Source organism: Triticum urartu, chromosome 3A, assembly GCF_056163025.1.
Source record: "Triticum urartu cultivar PI428250 chromosome 3A, HENAU_Tu73, whole genome shotgun sequence".
NCBI lineage: Eukaryota > Viridiplantae > Streptophyta > Magnoliopsida > Poales > Poaceae > Triticum > Triticum urartu.
Genome location: NC_141875.1, coordinates 366,181,833 through 366,198,854, shown reverse-complemented (window position 1 = coordinate 366,198,854; position 17,022 = coordinate 366,181,833). Strand labels below are relative to the sequence as shown.

Below are 17,022 nucleotides of genomic sequence, written 5' to 3'. Positions count from 1 at the left end.
CGATTACACAAACTTGGTGGGACCAATTTTGGTAATAAGATAACCAGAGAGTTGGTCAGGCAAACTCGATGGGACAGAATCGCTCATTTTGGTGAGACCAAAACGTTATGAAAGGGAAACAGAGAGTTTGCATTGCGAACTCGGTGGGACCGATCGCTCATCTCGGTTGGACCAAAACGTTACAAAGGGAAACGGAGAGTTTGCAATCCCATCTCGATGAGACCGAGATCCCTATTGGTACGACTGATATGACTAGGGTTTGTGGCAGTGGCTATGTCAAGTGAACTTGATGGCGCCGGATAGAATATTTCGGTGGGGCCGAGTTTGACTTTTGGTTTGGGACATATGTGGATATGAGAAAGTGGTTGAGGGTTTTTGGAGCATATCACTAAGCATTTTGAGCAAGCAAGCCATTAAGCAACACCTCATCCCCTTTTAATAGTATTGGCTTTTCCTATGGACTCAATGTGATCTTGGATCACTAAAAGTAAAATATAGAGTCTTGAGCTTGAGCCAATATGTGTCCTTAGCATTTTGAGGGGTCCACATTCCTAATCCATGCCATGCCAATCATTGAATTTTGTGAAATGATCATCTTGAAATAGTATTAGTTCAATGAGCTATATGTTGTTAGTAATTACCAAAACCACCCAGGGATAGTTGCACTTTCAATCTCGCCCTTTTTGGTAATTGATGACAATATATATATCAAGGCTTCGACAAATGATAATAAGATTGAAATGCATCATCGCTTTGAGAAGTATGTGATAAGCAAGAGCTCCCCCTAAATTTGTGCACTTATTATGATTTGCTTTTGAATGCAAATGCACAATCGATTAGGATCATGGGTCACTCTTCCATGTCACATACATCATATAAGGATATAAAGGATAATGTCATCCAAGCAAACATTAAAGTAGCATATGATCAAACACATGATCACACAAGTATCTCACACAGACATAGAGTATCAACCAAGCACACAATAAAGTTCAATCAAAAAGCAAGAGAGACAAAGAAGCAAAACACTCTCTCTTGGAGCCTATGATCTATACATTTCTCCCCCTTTGGCAACAAGTTACCAAAAAGTTCGAAAATGCATAGTGCTATGCGTCTCTCAGGATTGGTCTTCGGGAGGTGGTGTAGAGAGAACTCCAAGGACGAAGGCATCAATGGATGATGTTGGAGCTAGTGGAGCAGGTGCTGGAGGTGGTACTGAAGCTATCGCTGGTGCAGATGAAGTAGCTCTTGTGTCTGATACTGGCACTGCAGCTGACCTCTGACTCCTTGGCACACGTTGAAAAGCATCCGTAGTTGCCTTTCCTCTCCTCTCCCCAGCTTCCTCCTGGAGCTGCTCGACTGCAGTTTGTATCTCAGTCACCTTGAGGTCAAGTTCATAGAACTTGGTCTCTATGATCCTCCCCAAGCTCTCCTGATTCTGAGTCAGGGTGGTCAAGCCCTTCTCAATCCTCAATGTAGCTTGAATTAGATAACCCAATTGATCTTGTTTGCTCTTTAGGAACACCTGAGATGCTTCCTCGGCAGTTGGCATCCTAGCAGCCTTTTCTGCCTTTGCCTTAGCTCTCTTCTCTTGTGCTTGTGCTGATGAAGGTTCATTCTCATTCATTACAACTTCATTGTCTTCAAAATCTGGGTACAAGGGTAAATGATCCTTATCCAACAAGTCAGTACATGTGCCCATCTTTGAGTTGATGAGCACCTGAATGTGTGGAGCATACCCGCAAGATCTCTTTTGGTCAGCAGTTGTCCTCTTGACTATCTCCACAATCAGACTCATGACCTTGAATTTTTGTGGTACATCAAAGATTTGCAACAAGTTGATGGAATGTCCCCTTATCACCTTGTGATCTCCAGATTTGGGTAAGAGAGTATGCCTTAAGATGGTGTTGATGGTAGGCAGACCTGACAACAAATAGTGCACAGATCCAAGCTTGTGTGTCTCGAAAGCTTTATCGGGGATCTCCTTGTACATATTTGCCATTGAGTTGTGGTCCTTTTTCTTCTTGGCATACACATCCAAATCGTCCTCATGTTCCTCTGGGGCATTGATCAACTTCGCCCATTAATTAACAATTGATTGGTACCTTGTACCTTCAGACATCCACACTATCCTCCCATCTGGATAGAAATGAGCAGTGGAGTAAAATTGCATGATTAGCTCACCATTCCATTTCGTGAGCTTCTGTTCAACAAACTTGTCAACTCCACAAGCTTTGAAGCTTTCATGTACACCTGGGAAGTGATCCTCATTCTCATTAATAAATTCCCAATCGACCATCTCATATCACTGACAATTGGCTTCTTGTCAAGCAGAATGGTCTCGTAGAAGTCTTGTTGTTCTTTGGTGTGGAACCTATAGTCCACTGCAGTTCTCCTTCTTATAGCATATGGATCATACTGCCTCCAAAGTCTCAATCATGCATCCTTTCTGATGTTCATGTCCTCATCCACTGGATGAGCATCATTGTGATCTGGGATCTTGGGTTTCAGTTTTCTCAGCACTTGGGATTCATCATCTTCTTCAACTTACGGCACTGGGGCCTTGTTCTTCTCTTCAGCAGGAATGTTTCTGGTGCTTCACTTGGGCTTAGAAGTCTTCTGAGCTTGAGTTGTTGCTTTGGGAGCAGTTTTGGGCTTTGATGTTGCAGCCCCTGACTTGATTGCATCTCCCATGAGCTTCTGAGACTTGGGAGCTGGAGCAGCATCCTCTTCCTCTTCATCTTATTCTGGCTCTCTCATGATGGAGGATCTACCAAGCACTCTGGCAGTGGTCTTCTTGACCCTCTCCTTCCTCTTCTTGCCATCTCCAGCCTCTTTGGGTTCAAGAGTGAACTCAATAGTTTCTTGAGTGGAGGCTCTGGCCTTAGACATAGGAATCCATTTTTGCTGGTGCCTTCTTGTTCAACCCTGGCTTAGTTGTTGCAGTTGTTCCATACTCTTTCTTCAGCACCTTCTTCTAGGAGCTGACTTCCTCTTCAGTGGCCACATAGTCCTCATCTTTAGAATCTGAGGTTTTATTCTTCCTTGACCAGGTGGCTGCCTTTGGCAAATTACTGGGAGTGTTCCTGCTGCCATCATCTGATGTGCTTGAGGGACTAGTGCCCTCACTTAATTGCACTGGCTCTTCAGATCTGTTTTGGCTGTCACTTTGGTCAGACATCTTGGCAAACACACTGACAGCAAACCCTGTGAATAGATGTAGATGAGGAGAATATATGAGCATCACAAAGTGCAGAGTTTTTGCAAAACAAATGAGTCAAAAACTTAGTTTTTGTTCTCCACAGAAAGCATTTCGGAGCTACCAATTTCTTAAACTCGGTGATACCGAAGCAACTTTTGGAACCTAAACTAGTGAACTCGGTCAGACCGAGTCATAGTTTGGTGGCACCGATATTGCTAGGGTTTCACAGAGCGTCGAAATCGGTCGCACCGATTTGCAATTTTTGGTCAGACCGAAAACACATGTGCAATGGCCTAAGCCAAATCGGTGAGACCGATTTCTACAACTCGGTCGGTCCGAGATGAGTTCGGCGGAGACCTAACCCTATATTTTCGAATCAAATCTATCCTAAAGGATGTTTTCTCTGGATAGATTGTTTTCATACATGGAAAAGATCATAGCGAAGCAATCTGCTAGGAATTGGAGTAAGGAAATAGCACAAAGTATCGAACCCATACCCTAGTTCGGCGGGAGTTCACTACGGCGACAACGGCGGAGCAGAATTCCATTGACGGCGGTGGAAACCAGCAGCGGGAGGTTACTGGCGGCGAGGAGATGATCTGGAGACCCAAGGTGGCAGAGCAGGACACGCGCGGGATGAAGGGTTTTGGAGAAATTTCCAAAATTCAACCCGTCGGTATATATATCCCAACCTTGTCGGTGTGACCGAGTGGAACAACTCGGTGGCACCAAGATGCAGAATCGCAAGCGGTTACAGCAACTCGGTGTGACCGAAAAGTTCAAATCGGTTGCACCGAGATGGAAAACCTAGATCAACTTGGTGAACTCAGTGTGACCGAAGTGGATGACTCGGTCATACCGAAATGCACAAAGAGTTTTTGGAAGTTTAAGCCTATGACAAATCGGGGACTCCGAGTGCTCCTCACACAGAGTGGTTCGAATTTGACTTGATCAAACTTTGTGATGTAGCATGAATAGAGTTTGAGACGAGAAAAGCATAGATAGCTAGAGGAGGTTCTTAGGCATTCTTGTCCATCCACTTGGCAAAAGAGAAAAGGCCAAACAATCAAAGCAACAAATGGATGTCCTCGAATGAGTAAAATATGCAATCAACATGCTCACTCAATAAAATGGCAAATGAAATATGTGGCAAAGCATGCACAAACACTCTAGCATCTATCAAGCAATTGGCGATGACTAAGTCATCTATATATGAGTATATTGACTTAGGAGTCAAATGAGAACATTTGATCATAGGTCATACTCATCGTTTAAGCATAAGTGGGGTTACCACTTTTACATAAAGCATTGTTGTGTTCACACCATTAGAGTTGCTTTAGCTCAATTGATTCGAGTAAAACTCCCCCTAGATGTGATATCCCCCCTAAGAGGGATGAACTAACCTTGGGTTTTGTCGATGATGACTTCATGTAGATGTTCAAGATGTGGATGCTCAATGTTGATGTAGATCATTTGGAGCAATCCATTGGAATGAGTTGCACTTTCAATACCTACACGGGTTAGTCCCACAAGGAACAAACAAGGATATCCATAGACATAGAGTGATGTACACATAAGATGATGTTCATGAAAGCATTAGGTTACCATGTCCCTTGTCTTACCAACAAGAGGGTTTGTGACTCCTTGAACTAGTGCAAGATGTGGAAGTAGTTTGCACTTGTTCTCGCCAAAGTGATATGAGTGAAGTATGCTGGCGGAGTCACCCTGAAGAACTTTCTAGTTCTTCTTCGGGATCCACATCATCTTGATGGGAATCCCTGGAGTTGTAGTCATACTTGATGTAGTAGAACTTGATGTAGTCTTGGGAACCCACTTGACCAAGGCCTTAGGAGCTTCTTCAAATGCATCAATCTCCTCTTGAAGCTTGTCCTTTCCTTTTTGCGTGTGGTCTTGTGGTGGAAGATCATCTTGATCTTGTGTCCCTTGGAAATAAGTAGGATCATACTTCTCTTGTTGAGGAACAAACTTCGTCTTGGGGTATTGATTTTCTTCCCACTCAACTCCATTAGCATTGAACTTTCGTTCAAAACCAATACCTTGAATCTTCCGGTGCCTCCCTTGCTTGCGTACAATTTCCTCAAATTGCTTACTTCAGGCAAGACTCTTGTAGACACATTTCTCTATAATTCCCTTCAATAGGCTTTTCTTTCTCAAGTGTAACTTGGCTAAGAGAATCATTAGTGGAATCAAGAGAACTACTAGAAGCAACAATATTGGATTTAACATGATTGTTGTTGCTACTAGAAGAAGAATCTTTCTTACTCTTGTTGCTAGATTTAACTTGCGGCATGTAAGTAGACAAGAGTAAACGCTTTGCCATGTAAGAAGAACTTTTCTTGCGAAGATCATCATTGATTGCCTTTAAGTACCCATGCTCTTGCTCAAGGTTGAGCTTTTCAAAGCGTGACTTCTCATGAGTCTTTAAAAGTTCTCGATGATCTTCCAAGGTAGTTTCATGAGCTAACTTAAGAGTGTTTAGTTCTTTAGTTAGACGCTCAATCTCCTTCTTATCATCGTCATTCGTTTTATCTTGATTAGCATGATTAATAGCAAGTTCATCATAGTTTTCATCACTAGAGTTATCAACAAGTAAATCATCATCACCTAGCAAATCATCTTCATCACTATTGAAATCAACATACTCGGGGTGTGATACCTTTGGTCCTTTAGCCATGAAGCATCTTCCAATTCCTTCATTTGGTGAGTCAAATATGCCTTAGGAGTTGGTTGACACAAGTGCTATACCGGCAACACCTTCATCTTGAGTATATTCAGAGTCAGAGTGATAACTTCTCTCGGAGTGATTGTCGGAGTCGGAGCCGGATACCCATTCACCAACATGAGCTTGATGTCTTCATTTTGTGTAGCTCCTTGATGATTTGTCCTTTCTTTCTGAATCCTTTCTTCTCCGTGATGTTCTTCGTTCATAACGGTCATCTCTACTCCTTCTCTCTCTAGGTGGTGATTCTTCTCTTCTACTTCTCCTTTTGGGTGAATCTTCTCTTCTTTTGTAGGGAGTCGTACACTCATTGGAGTAGTGTCTAGGTCTTCCACAATTGTGGCAATTACGTTCACGACTCGAAGATCTTTTGTCATTGTAGGACCTTGACTTGGAACTCCTTTCCTTGCTTCTACTCTTGTTAAACTTGTTGAAGTTCTTCACCATTAGGCTCAATTCTTCATTGAAGGCTTGTTTCTCACTTGATGATGTAGGAGCATCACATGAGGCTTTGTAAGCACCACTTGACTTGTTGTGAAGCTCTTCCTTATCCTTGAGTGACATCTCATGAGCAACAATTCTTCCAAGGACTTCCGTTGGCTTGAGATCTTTGTAGTTGGGCATCATTTGCATCAATGTGCACACGGTATCATATTTTCCATCCAAGGCTCTAGGATCTTCTTGATGATGAATCTATCAGTCATCACTTCACTTCCTAAGCCGGCAATCTCATTTGTGATGAGAGCGAGCCTAGAGTACATTTCAGCGACACCTTCAGCATCCTTCATTTTGAACTTGTCAAGCTGACTTTGAAGCACATCCAATTTGGATTCCTTGACGGAGTCGGTACCCTCGTTCATATCAATCAAAGTATCCAAAATTTCCTTTGCATTCTCAAGATGGCTAATTTTCTTGAATTCTTCGGGGCACAATCCGTTGAAGAGAATATCACAAGTTTGAGCATAGTATTGCAGCATCTTCAACTCTTCTGTGGTAGCTTCACGGTTTGGTTCTCTTCCATCAAAGAATTCACCTTGCAGGCCAATACACACAATAACCCAAACGGCGGGGTTATGTCCAAGAATATGCATTTTCATCTTATGCTTCCAACTAGCAAAATTAGTACCATCAAAGTAAGGACCTCTATGGTGGTAATTTTTCTTGCTAGACGCCATACTCTCCTAGGTTGTGAACCAAAGGCTATGATCACCAAAAGATATGGAAATCAAGGAAAATGGAGACCAAAGCTCTAATACCACTTGTAGAATCGAAAGTATGTCTAGAGGGGGGTGATTAGAGTACTTGACCAAATAAAAATCTAGCCTTTTCCCAATTTTAAGTCTTGGCAGATTTTAGCAACTTAGGACAAGTCAAGCAATCAACCTAAACATGCAAGTCTAAGAGTATAGCAGCGGAATGTAAAACATTGCACATGAAGGTAAAGGGAGAGTTTGGAGGGAGCAAATGCAATGTAGACACGGAGATTTTTGGCGTGGTTCCGATAGGTGGTGCAATCGTACATCCACGTTGATGGAGACTTCAACCCATGAAGGGTAACGGTTGTGCGAGTCCATGGAGGGCTCCACCCATGAAGGGTCCACGAAGAAGCAAATACCAAAACTACCCAGGGATAGTTGCACTTTCACAATATCACTAAGCACTTGAGTAATAGCCTCATCATCAATACCACATTCCCTTTTAATAGTATTGGCTTTCCTAAGGGACTCAATGTGATCTTGGATCACTAAACCAAAAATGTAGAGTCCTGGAGTTGCCAATTCTTGTCCTTTACATTTTCAGGGGTCCACATCCATTAGTTGTTGCCATGCCAATCATTGATCTTTTTCTTAAATCTATTTGCTATGAATATTAGATCAATGATGTATATGTTATTAATTACCAAAACCATTCAGGGATTAGTTGCACTTTCATGGGCGGGCGAGCCCCCCTCTAAATAGGCGACGACCATCGTGAATGGCATATAAACCCTTGGCACCCCTAGGACACAAAGAATATACAGTAACCCACCGCCCTTACACGTTGGCCCGGCCAGAGTGGTAAGTGCATACAAAAACATTCGATAGCATGCTTTAACTAGATTGGCAACGATCTTTGTTTCCTGCCTGCTATGTTGGTCATGTGTGCCAAGATAGGTCATGCACTGTGGGGGTTGTGGCTGGCGAAAGAAGGACATGGCAAACGACAAGAAACTGTAGCACAGCCCGACAGCGACCTTACGTGAATGAAACAGCTGGAACACGCTCCCTACTTAGACAAAAAGAGACAATTCAAGATCACAGAGTCCAGATGCAGGCCAAACAACCCAAATTGCGCTATCCGACCAAGGAGCGTCATAGAGTACCATATGTAATTAGCGTCATCTTATGGGTTTCACCTCTAGCCTACCTCAACTTGTTTGGGACTAAAGGCTTTGTTGTTTTGTTGTTATTGATACTATAGCCACAAAACATGGTCGACTCTACCTTATCTTTCGATTTGTCCCTACCAAGCACATTTTTTTAGAAAAGAAGGTTGCCCCCTCTCTTCACAATTACGATGGACATGCTTGTCTTGGTGCTTCTTTTGTTGCATCTCTATTTATTCTACAGAACAAAGAACCCGGTCTACTCCGAATACATTGTTAGGTTGTGCCGAACGAACGTTGTATCGTGTTATACCATTGGAGGGTGTCTGGTGCATGCATGGCTATGAATAGGCAAATGCATTTGGAGTGTGCCGATTAGCTCGCCGATGCACCATGGCACTCGGACAGACCGAGCACAACCGACACGCGGATGACCAGTCGGACGTAGGCGTCTGCATGTGCATGGCCTCCTAGCATGAGCCGAGTAGTTTGTCATGAGGCGTGAGACGGGCGTACGCGTGTATACGACTGGCACAAGCAATGAAGCCCACACGAGGCCCTTCGATCGTGTCTTTCATCGTCCACTCTTTCATGCTAACGGTTCGTAGTCAAAGGAATTGACGGAAGAGTTTCCATGTGCATGTTCCAATTCAATTCGGCGTAGACATGGAGTTGTAGAACTGTTGGTTCATGAAACTCAGGTTGATGATATTGGATACATGCGGTGGTGCAAGCCTATGGTATAATTGCTCACATTTCCTGAGCGGTGGCACATGTTGGAAGCCGTCTCACGTCTTCATGGCAGTTCTAGTCCCAATCGACGGAGTCATAACTAATCCTGTTTGCATTAAACTAAGACTTTGTGAGTCTTCTGCCTCATTTCCGCTCGCAATGTACATCTCTCGTTGCTTAGATTTTACACCTGCACAGGGAATTCATGTCATAGGTATCTTTGTGGCGATGGAAAACGGTCACTGCCCTTGGCACCACAGACTTGGATGTGGTGTAGACCAATGAGAATCATAAGGTAGAGGAGGTCATTGCTATGTATGAGCAATGGTTGCAAGAGGAAAAGTATAGATTTGTAGGGTTGGACATTGAGTACACCCGTGAGAATCTTTATAGGCGATGGATAGTTGTCGTCCTGCAGCTATCAATGCGCGAACACATTCGTGTCCACCATTGTTTCACGGCAAAGGGGCAATCTGAGGTGCTCGATAATTTTTCCGGGCGCAAGGGAATAATCTGTGTTGGCGTCGACACTAGCAGAGACCGGAAGGTCCTTCTACAATCCCTTAATGTGATTCCAGAGATGCTCTACGTTGACATCCAGAAGGAGTTCCAAATTAAAGGTGGTCGAGAAAGGGACTCTATGGCAGACCTTGCAGAGGCCATCATACACCTCTCATATGCCTGCATGAAGAACGAATTCATGCCAGGATACCAAGACTATTAGGAGTGGAAGCCATTTACTACTTTGTTACACTTATCTTATGTTGTGAAGGATGCGTACGTGGGCTAAGAAATGTATAGGAGGATCCTGGTCATGGAAGACGGGCTATGTCACCATCCTATCCGATCAACAGTGGCGGCGGCCGGTCAGCCTTGAGGGACGGGTTGTGCATTTGATTCACAACGAATGAGGCATCATCGATGACTTGCAGTCGGCCAAGAAAAACATCTGCCCGCTAAACTGTGATTCCTTTAATGTCCATGTAGGATTGGTGTATCAGGTTAGTTGTAGTTACATTTTGTTGTTGTTTTCTATGTGGTCGATGCGTCCGTTGTATCTTGTGTTTGTTAATAACAATGAATAGTCATGGGTCCTGCAATTTGAGTTTCCTTGTGTGTTTATCGTCTTTGAGATTAGTCCCGACACTTTCACTTTGTTGATGCTTTAAGTTTTTGTTTAGTTCTTCCAGTATAGTATTACAATGTCGTTTATATAGTAATTCATTTGGCCTCTTGTGATTTAAATATTTACATGTTGCCCATACGGTTGCTTAGTTTCTTAGTTGTAGTTTCAATTACTTTGCTTAACTTCTGGGCTGCAGCCACATGTTATCAAAAAAAATCACAAAATAAAGCTATGGGCAATGATCATTGTCGAGGCTATGGAAACGCGGTATGAACATAGTCATTTGCAAACACTTAAGGAATTTTTTTCAAATAGTTCCCTGAACTGCCAGGCTGTAGTTGGTCTCTACGCCACTGTCGAACGAAGCATGAGCAAGCCGACATGGGGCCCTAGCCGGCTAGAACAAGTGTCGGTGATGGTCCAGGCAGGTCACCCCCTCAAGGGCCGCTATGAGCTGTCTGATCTGCCCATGGTAAAATCGGTCGTGCAGCTAAGCCAGGATGGTCGAGCATGACGTGACCGGGTAGAAATTATGGTTATGTCTTAGACCGAGCATAAAAGTCGGGTATGTGAGAGACAGCTATGCGAAACGGCTATTGGGTTGCCCTCACAAGCCAAAGAAGAATATGGGAAATGACCATCATTATCCTTCACTAGTAAATATACAGGGCAAATACAAACACATTATGGACATGATCACTTGCAGACCATTTGGAACAATCTTACATAAGAGATGAGCATGGGCGATGTAGATACGAACATCCATCAAACATTTCATCTAAATTTTCGATCGTATTAGTTGCTTCTCTTCTTGATCTCTTCAAATAGTTCCCTTGACTTTCAGTTTCATATAATTCGCTTAGCGCATCTCCTTCTTCCTCCAGCGAGAGGAACCCAGCATTTGGGTCCATAGAAGGGCCAAGCACATCCACTACACATGACTGCAGTGGCGCCCGCCCGATTAGAGCGCTCTCAGTGCCTTCCCGGCACGCGGGGGGGTGGCATTGCGCGGGTGCTAGCCGACTAGGGTAGTTCCATCCTGCCAGAGACGAGACAGAAAAATTCTTGCATGTGTGTGCTTGACCCTACCGGGTTGGTTCCCTATTCTGGCGGGCACATAGAATCGCTTGCTTTGCGCCGGGATGTTTCCCTCGGATGACTCAAAATGCCTTGGAATGGACGGTTGGTTGATCGGCCTAATAAGTTGGTCATTTTCACAGGCGTCACGTAAACACAGCCTTGCATACGTCTCTCGAGCAAGTTGCACACCCGGGCACGATGCAACGCCTTTATTCAAGCTTTGCCTGCCTGGTACTTGTCGTCGCGCACCTTGTCCCGCTTACGCACATGTGTGGCTTTCCTGGGTTTGTTATTCGCGTTTGCAAATAACTGTCGCCTCTGTCGCCATCCACAATTGGCGTAGAGACCAATTGCAGACTGAAAATTAAGCAAACTATTTGAAGGACTTTGTCGCCACCCATGCTATCCCGTCGCGGGCATGACAGCCAAGATGTCCAAGGCTTGCATCATTCTTGGAGTTGTGTGTGTCGGTGTTCTGGGAACGGGGTCCCCAGACTTGTCTGCCTGCGGCCCACGGCGTGGCGCTGCAAGCGGGCCCGTATGGCCCATCTTCACCAACAAGCATTCAACACCCTCGCGACGGGCCAAGCCTCGCGAGGCAGACGACACAAGACCTCCTTGGGAGCGGCCTCACCAGGCTGGCTCACGAGGGGCGGGGAGAGTAAGGCAAGGCAAACCTCGTGAGGTTCCAATGACGTGAGCCATGACGATCGAGACCAGGCGGGCGCCAGCGTGCACAGTGTCCTTGTTTCCTCTTTGGTGCTAAGGAGGCAAGCGCAGGTGAGGAGTACCGAGGCGTCAAGCAAAGGTTTCCATATCGGTGCAACGAGACCAAGACCAGCAGGACGGCAAGATGGAGGTCACCATGGAGCCCAAGGCGGTGTCACCACCAGAGCCTTTGGCAGGCGAAGACTGCTTTTGTCAGGATAACTTCTACTAGCTGTCGCCTTTCGAATTGGCCATTGTGGCATCCCTTCCCGCTCAATATTTGGGGAGAGGACCAAGGCCTCTATAAATAGGATTAGCCACCATAGTAGGAGGAAACGGAGCCTCAGCCATCTCATCTTGGACTAGATCCAACCCATCCTCACACCCACCAAGCACAAGAACACCTCACCTCAGGAGGCTATTCTTCCGCTTGTACCATTCAACCTCAGCTCGAGAGGCAATCCACCACACCACACTGGAGTAGGGTATTACACCACAACGGTGGCCTGAACCAGTATAAATCTTGTGTCTCTTGTGTTGCGAGTTCGTCGAGCTTGCCTTTGAGATCGTGGCGAGGTTGAGGGCGTGAGTTGGTAGGGGGAGATCTTCATGCGCACCCGGTGTTCGAACCTTGAGGGTTTTGCTGGAACCCGGGATCCAACATTTGGCGCGCCAGGTAGGGGTGCGCCGGAGCTTTCCTTTCGTCGATCCGCGTCCCGTCTCCTCGTCGTCTCCATGGTGGACGCTCGCCGAGCTCGCGCTAAGCGTCGGGCCGCCCTCGCCGCCCGTGCCGTTCAGACGGCTCCCGTCGGTGGGCCACCCCGTCGTTCTCCGTTGCCTGCCGCCAACGCCGTCACTGGTCCGGCGGGGAACAAGCAGCAAGCCTCCTCGCTGCACCCTTTGGTGCGGTGGGACGGCCGCACCGCCACTCCATCGCTGACCCCGGTCGGCTCGTCGTATCACACCTGTCGCACTCCCACGGACGTGCAGGCCGCGTTGTGCGTGGCGCGCAAACTCCTGCACTACCGCCACATCGACGACCTCTACGAGGACTGGCTCAACCGCATCGCCGAGCTTGTCAGCGCCGCAGGGGGCTCCCTGTGCCGTCCCTCTCGCTGCCTCGCCCTCCGCCAGCTACGGGCGACGTGGCTCATGGAGCGCCTCCACCACCTCTGCCCCAAGACGGCGCCCTAGCGCCAAGGCGTGCGGCCCCCCGGCGTGATCCACCGCGTCGGCCGCCTGTACGTGAAGAGGAAGCTACCAAGAAGTCCCTCATTCGCAAGAAAACGCTCCTGCGCTCCCGGCGCCACTACGACAAGACCGTGCACCGCCTGTGATGGCGGTGCGAGGGCATCAAGGCCAGGCTCCTCATCAGCAAAGGGTCCCGGTGGCCACCGCGGGCTGCCGCGCTTTCACCCCTGAGCTGCGTAGCATCGCCTGGCCAGGCAAGTTCAAGTCAGACCTGCCTCCACGCTATGACGGCACCCCTGACCCCGCGGAGTTCCTGCAGCTCTACGAGTTGAGCATCGAGGCGGCCAACGGCAACGAGAAAGTCATGGCAAACTAGTTCCCCATGGCTCTCAAGGATGGCGCACGCTCGTGGCTCCTGAACCTACCTCCAGGCTCCATCTCTTCCTGGAACGAGATGCGCGACCATTTCATCGCCAACTTCAAGGGCACTCGTGACCGCCCTCCGGCCGCGGGTGACCTGCGCCGTGTCAAGCAACAACCAGGGGAAACCCTCCAGAAGTACATCCAATGCTTCAACAACGTTCGTCTCAAGATCCCCAAGGTGGCGGACGAGGCCATCATCTTTGTGTTCTCCGATGGCGTCCGCGACGCCAAGATGAAGGAGGAGCTCGCCATCCACGAGGAGTTGTGCACATCCCTGGAGTTGTTCAACCTGGCGACCAAGTGCGCAAGGGCTGAGGAAGGGCGCCTTTCCCTTCTTGAGCTCCCAGCTGCCGACCTGCAGGAGAAGAAAGCCAAGACCAAGGACGTGAAGTGCAAGGGAGCGGCCGTACTCGTGGCAGAGCCGGACACAAAGCGCGGCAGGGACCAGCCTGAGTCATGCAAGAGTAGCTGACCGTTCTGCGCCTTCCACAACGTGCACAGCCACAACACCAACGATTGTCAAGAGCTCAGGGCCATTCGTGATGGACGCTTCGGTCGATGCCCCGAGCGCAACGACAGAGGCTACGGCCGAGGAGGAGGACGTGGCGGAGGACGCTGGGACGACCGAGGCCAACGCCAGGAGTGGCGCGACCGGCCTCGTGAGGACCACTGGCAGGATTAGCCTCGCGAAGGTGCCTGGAGGGATCAGCCTCGCGAGGACCGTCCTCAGGGCAATGCTGGGCTTCCTCCACTGCCGCCACCACCAAGAAGGAACGACGACCACCACCAAGACGAGGGGGCTGGGTGCTTCCAGGAGCCGCGTGCTATCGCCTGCATCTTGGGCGGAGCTCAAGCCCCAGCCTCACAGTGTATCTTCAAGCAGTTTGCTCACGAGATGAACGCAGCCCTTCCCAAGCTCGAGGCTACACGCCCGCTCAGGTGGTCCAAGTGCGCTATTACCTTCAGCTCGGCAGACCAGCTCAAGTGCGCGGCCACCCTTGGTGCTCTCCCGATGCTCTATTCACCCGTCATCAGCAACATGCAAGTCACCAAGACTCTCATCGACAGCAGTGCAGGGCTTAACGTCCTGTCCGTCGAGATGTTCGACAACCTTCAAGTGCCCTATGATTAGCTTCAGCCTACCAAGCCTTTCTTAGGAGTGACCGACGGCTCCACCACCCCGATAGGTCGGGTCCGCCTCCCGGTCACCTTCGGACAGCGCGACAACTACCGCACCGAGCTCATCGACTTTGACGTTGCCCACATCCGTCTGCCGTACAATGCCATCCTCGAGTATCCAGCCCTGGCTAAGTTCATGGCGGTGACCCACCACAAGCTACAACGTCCTCAAGATGCCAGGAAGCGGCGGAATCATCACGGTCCCCTGCGAAGAAAGAGACGCGGTGTGCTCCCTTAAGCATGCCTTCCAAGCTGCAGCAATCGACGACCCCGACAGCAAGGGCGAGTACCCTCCTGAGGCCATCCCCAAGAAGAAGAAGCAGCTACTCCGTACTGGGCCTCAGGAGAATGGCGCCGCAAGTGGCACCATGTCAGGATCAGCGCCCGCGCCTGGGCGCCTCCCTCTGTCGCATAGGAAGGCGCGCTCGACGCCCTCCTCGGGCAGGGCTCGGGGGCTCTCTTCTGGAGGGCCTCAGACCTTGCCAGCATTACGAGGGAGGCGCTCGGGCATCATTTGGAGGTGTGCTTCGTGGCACGTTTCCCTCAGGAGGACATAGGGTGAGGAGCGCCCAGCGCTCAGGAGTTCATTACCAAGACCACTCAGGAACTGCAGGATGTGAGGGCCATGCGGGGTGATCGCCGCTCACCTGGCGCAGCCCCCCATCTAGGCGAGGATGCCGGGCTGCGCGTCTGCATCAATGTCCCAGGGCTCAACAGGGCCGCGTCTCAGGAGCTCTTCTAGCCTTCGCGCATGGGACGCTGCAAGGGCCCACCGCACAGCTATGTTCGCATGCCATTCGGCCTGCCGAGCGTGGCATACACCTACCAACACAACTTGCGGCGCGTCCTGGTGACTCAAGAGGCCAGGCACCGCGCAGTCCTAGCAGAGATGGAGATGGTCCTTAAGGAACCGCTTGGACCCCCAGAGCCTCCCGAGGTTCGGGGCCTCGGTGGCTCGTGAGGAGAAACCCCTTCGCCGCACACCTGGAGCTGCCCCAACATTCCTTCATCAACAGAATCAGGTGACATTTTCCAAGTTTATTTAGCTAGGAGCGCCCTCGGGGCTGCAGCCGCATGGGTCCGTCCCTGTGGCGTGTAACCCTTTTTATGTCTTTAGCTTACCTTGCTGGGGGCGCCCCTCGGGCAGCATCATCCCCAAGCCGCCCGGGCCAGACCCAGTGGCATGTTTGCTTTCCATGCTTAATCTATCTATGACTATCACCTGCTTGATTGTCACCTACCACAGGGGCTGCACACGCTGGCACGGCGCTTGTGCTTGGGTCCGTCCCTGCAACGTCGACAAATCTGAGCAGCCGAGCTCTGGCCATGCGCGCCACCTCACCAGGCCCTCAGTGCCTCCATTCTCTGGCGGAGCAATCAGTGGCCGCCCGGCTATCATAACAGCAACATGTGCCCTACCTCATGCTGACTTGCAGGAACCTCCCGAGGACCACGACAGGCGGCACCGCGGGCTCCCTCTTCTCCCAGGTAATCCGCTTGCATGCTAAAAGGGGGATCCTGAGCATCACGACTCAGGAGCTCTTACAAGCTCTCCAGCCCTCACCCCCTGGCCTTGACCATAGCATCGCGACCTGGCATACTAGCGGCGGCTGAGCTCGCTTGAGGGCCGGGACCTGAGGACATAGAGCGCGAAGGAGAGCGTGGGAAGAGGAGGAGGCTCGTACGGGCCTGACCTGGCTAAGCTACGACTGCCTATGCACGAGCATGGCGTCTCGCGAAGGACCGACCCTGGACTTCGAAGATAAGTTTCATGCTCGGGTCAACCAATCGCTATGGCATAGAGTTCTCATTTGTGTTGCCCCGCTGCGGCCACGTAGTCTCCCTTTCCTACCTCTCGGCGGTTGCTTGCGTGCCAAAGGGGACCTCCTGAGCATCGCGTCTCAGGGGCTCTTACTGGACCTCAAGCCGCTCACCTCCTGGCCTTGACCACGGCATCGCGACCTGGCATACCAGCGACGGCTGAAACCTGCCTGGGGACCGGGACCTGTCGGCGTAGAGCACCAAGCCGTCGTGAGGTTGTAAAGGGGAAACCGAGCCGAAACGGAGCACGCACACGCATAACTTCATAATAAGGATAATATCAACAAAGGACATTGCAGACCCTTTACATGCCCCCATGGGATACTTCTCGATTCCTCGCATGGGAACAAAAGGAAAGAACTTCTAGGAGCCCTATCTACATGTGCCCCAGTGGCCGACGCCATCATCAACAGTGGGCCACGGGAAGCTGGCGCCAACCTCACCTAGATCAGCGG

At 49.2% G+C, this 17,022-nt stretch overlaps 1 pseudogene; it reads left to right on the top strand.

Annotated features, from left to right (window-relative positions):
- The first annotated feature begins 13,598 nt into the window (after positions 1-13,598).
- On the top strand, positions 13,599-14,699 carry LOC147979723 (uncharacterized; annotated as a pseudogene).
- The last annotated feature ends 2,323 nt before the right edge of the window (positions 14,700-17,022 follow it).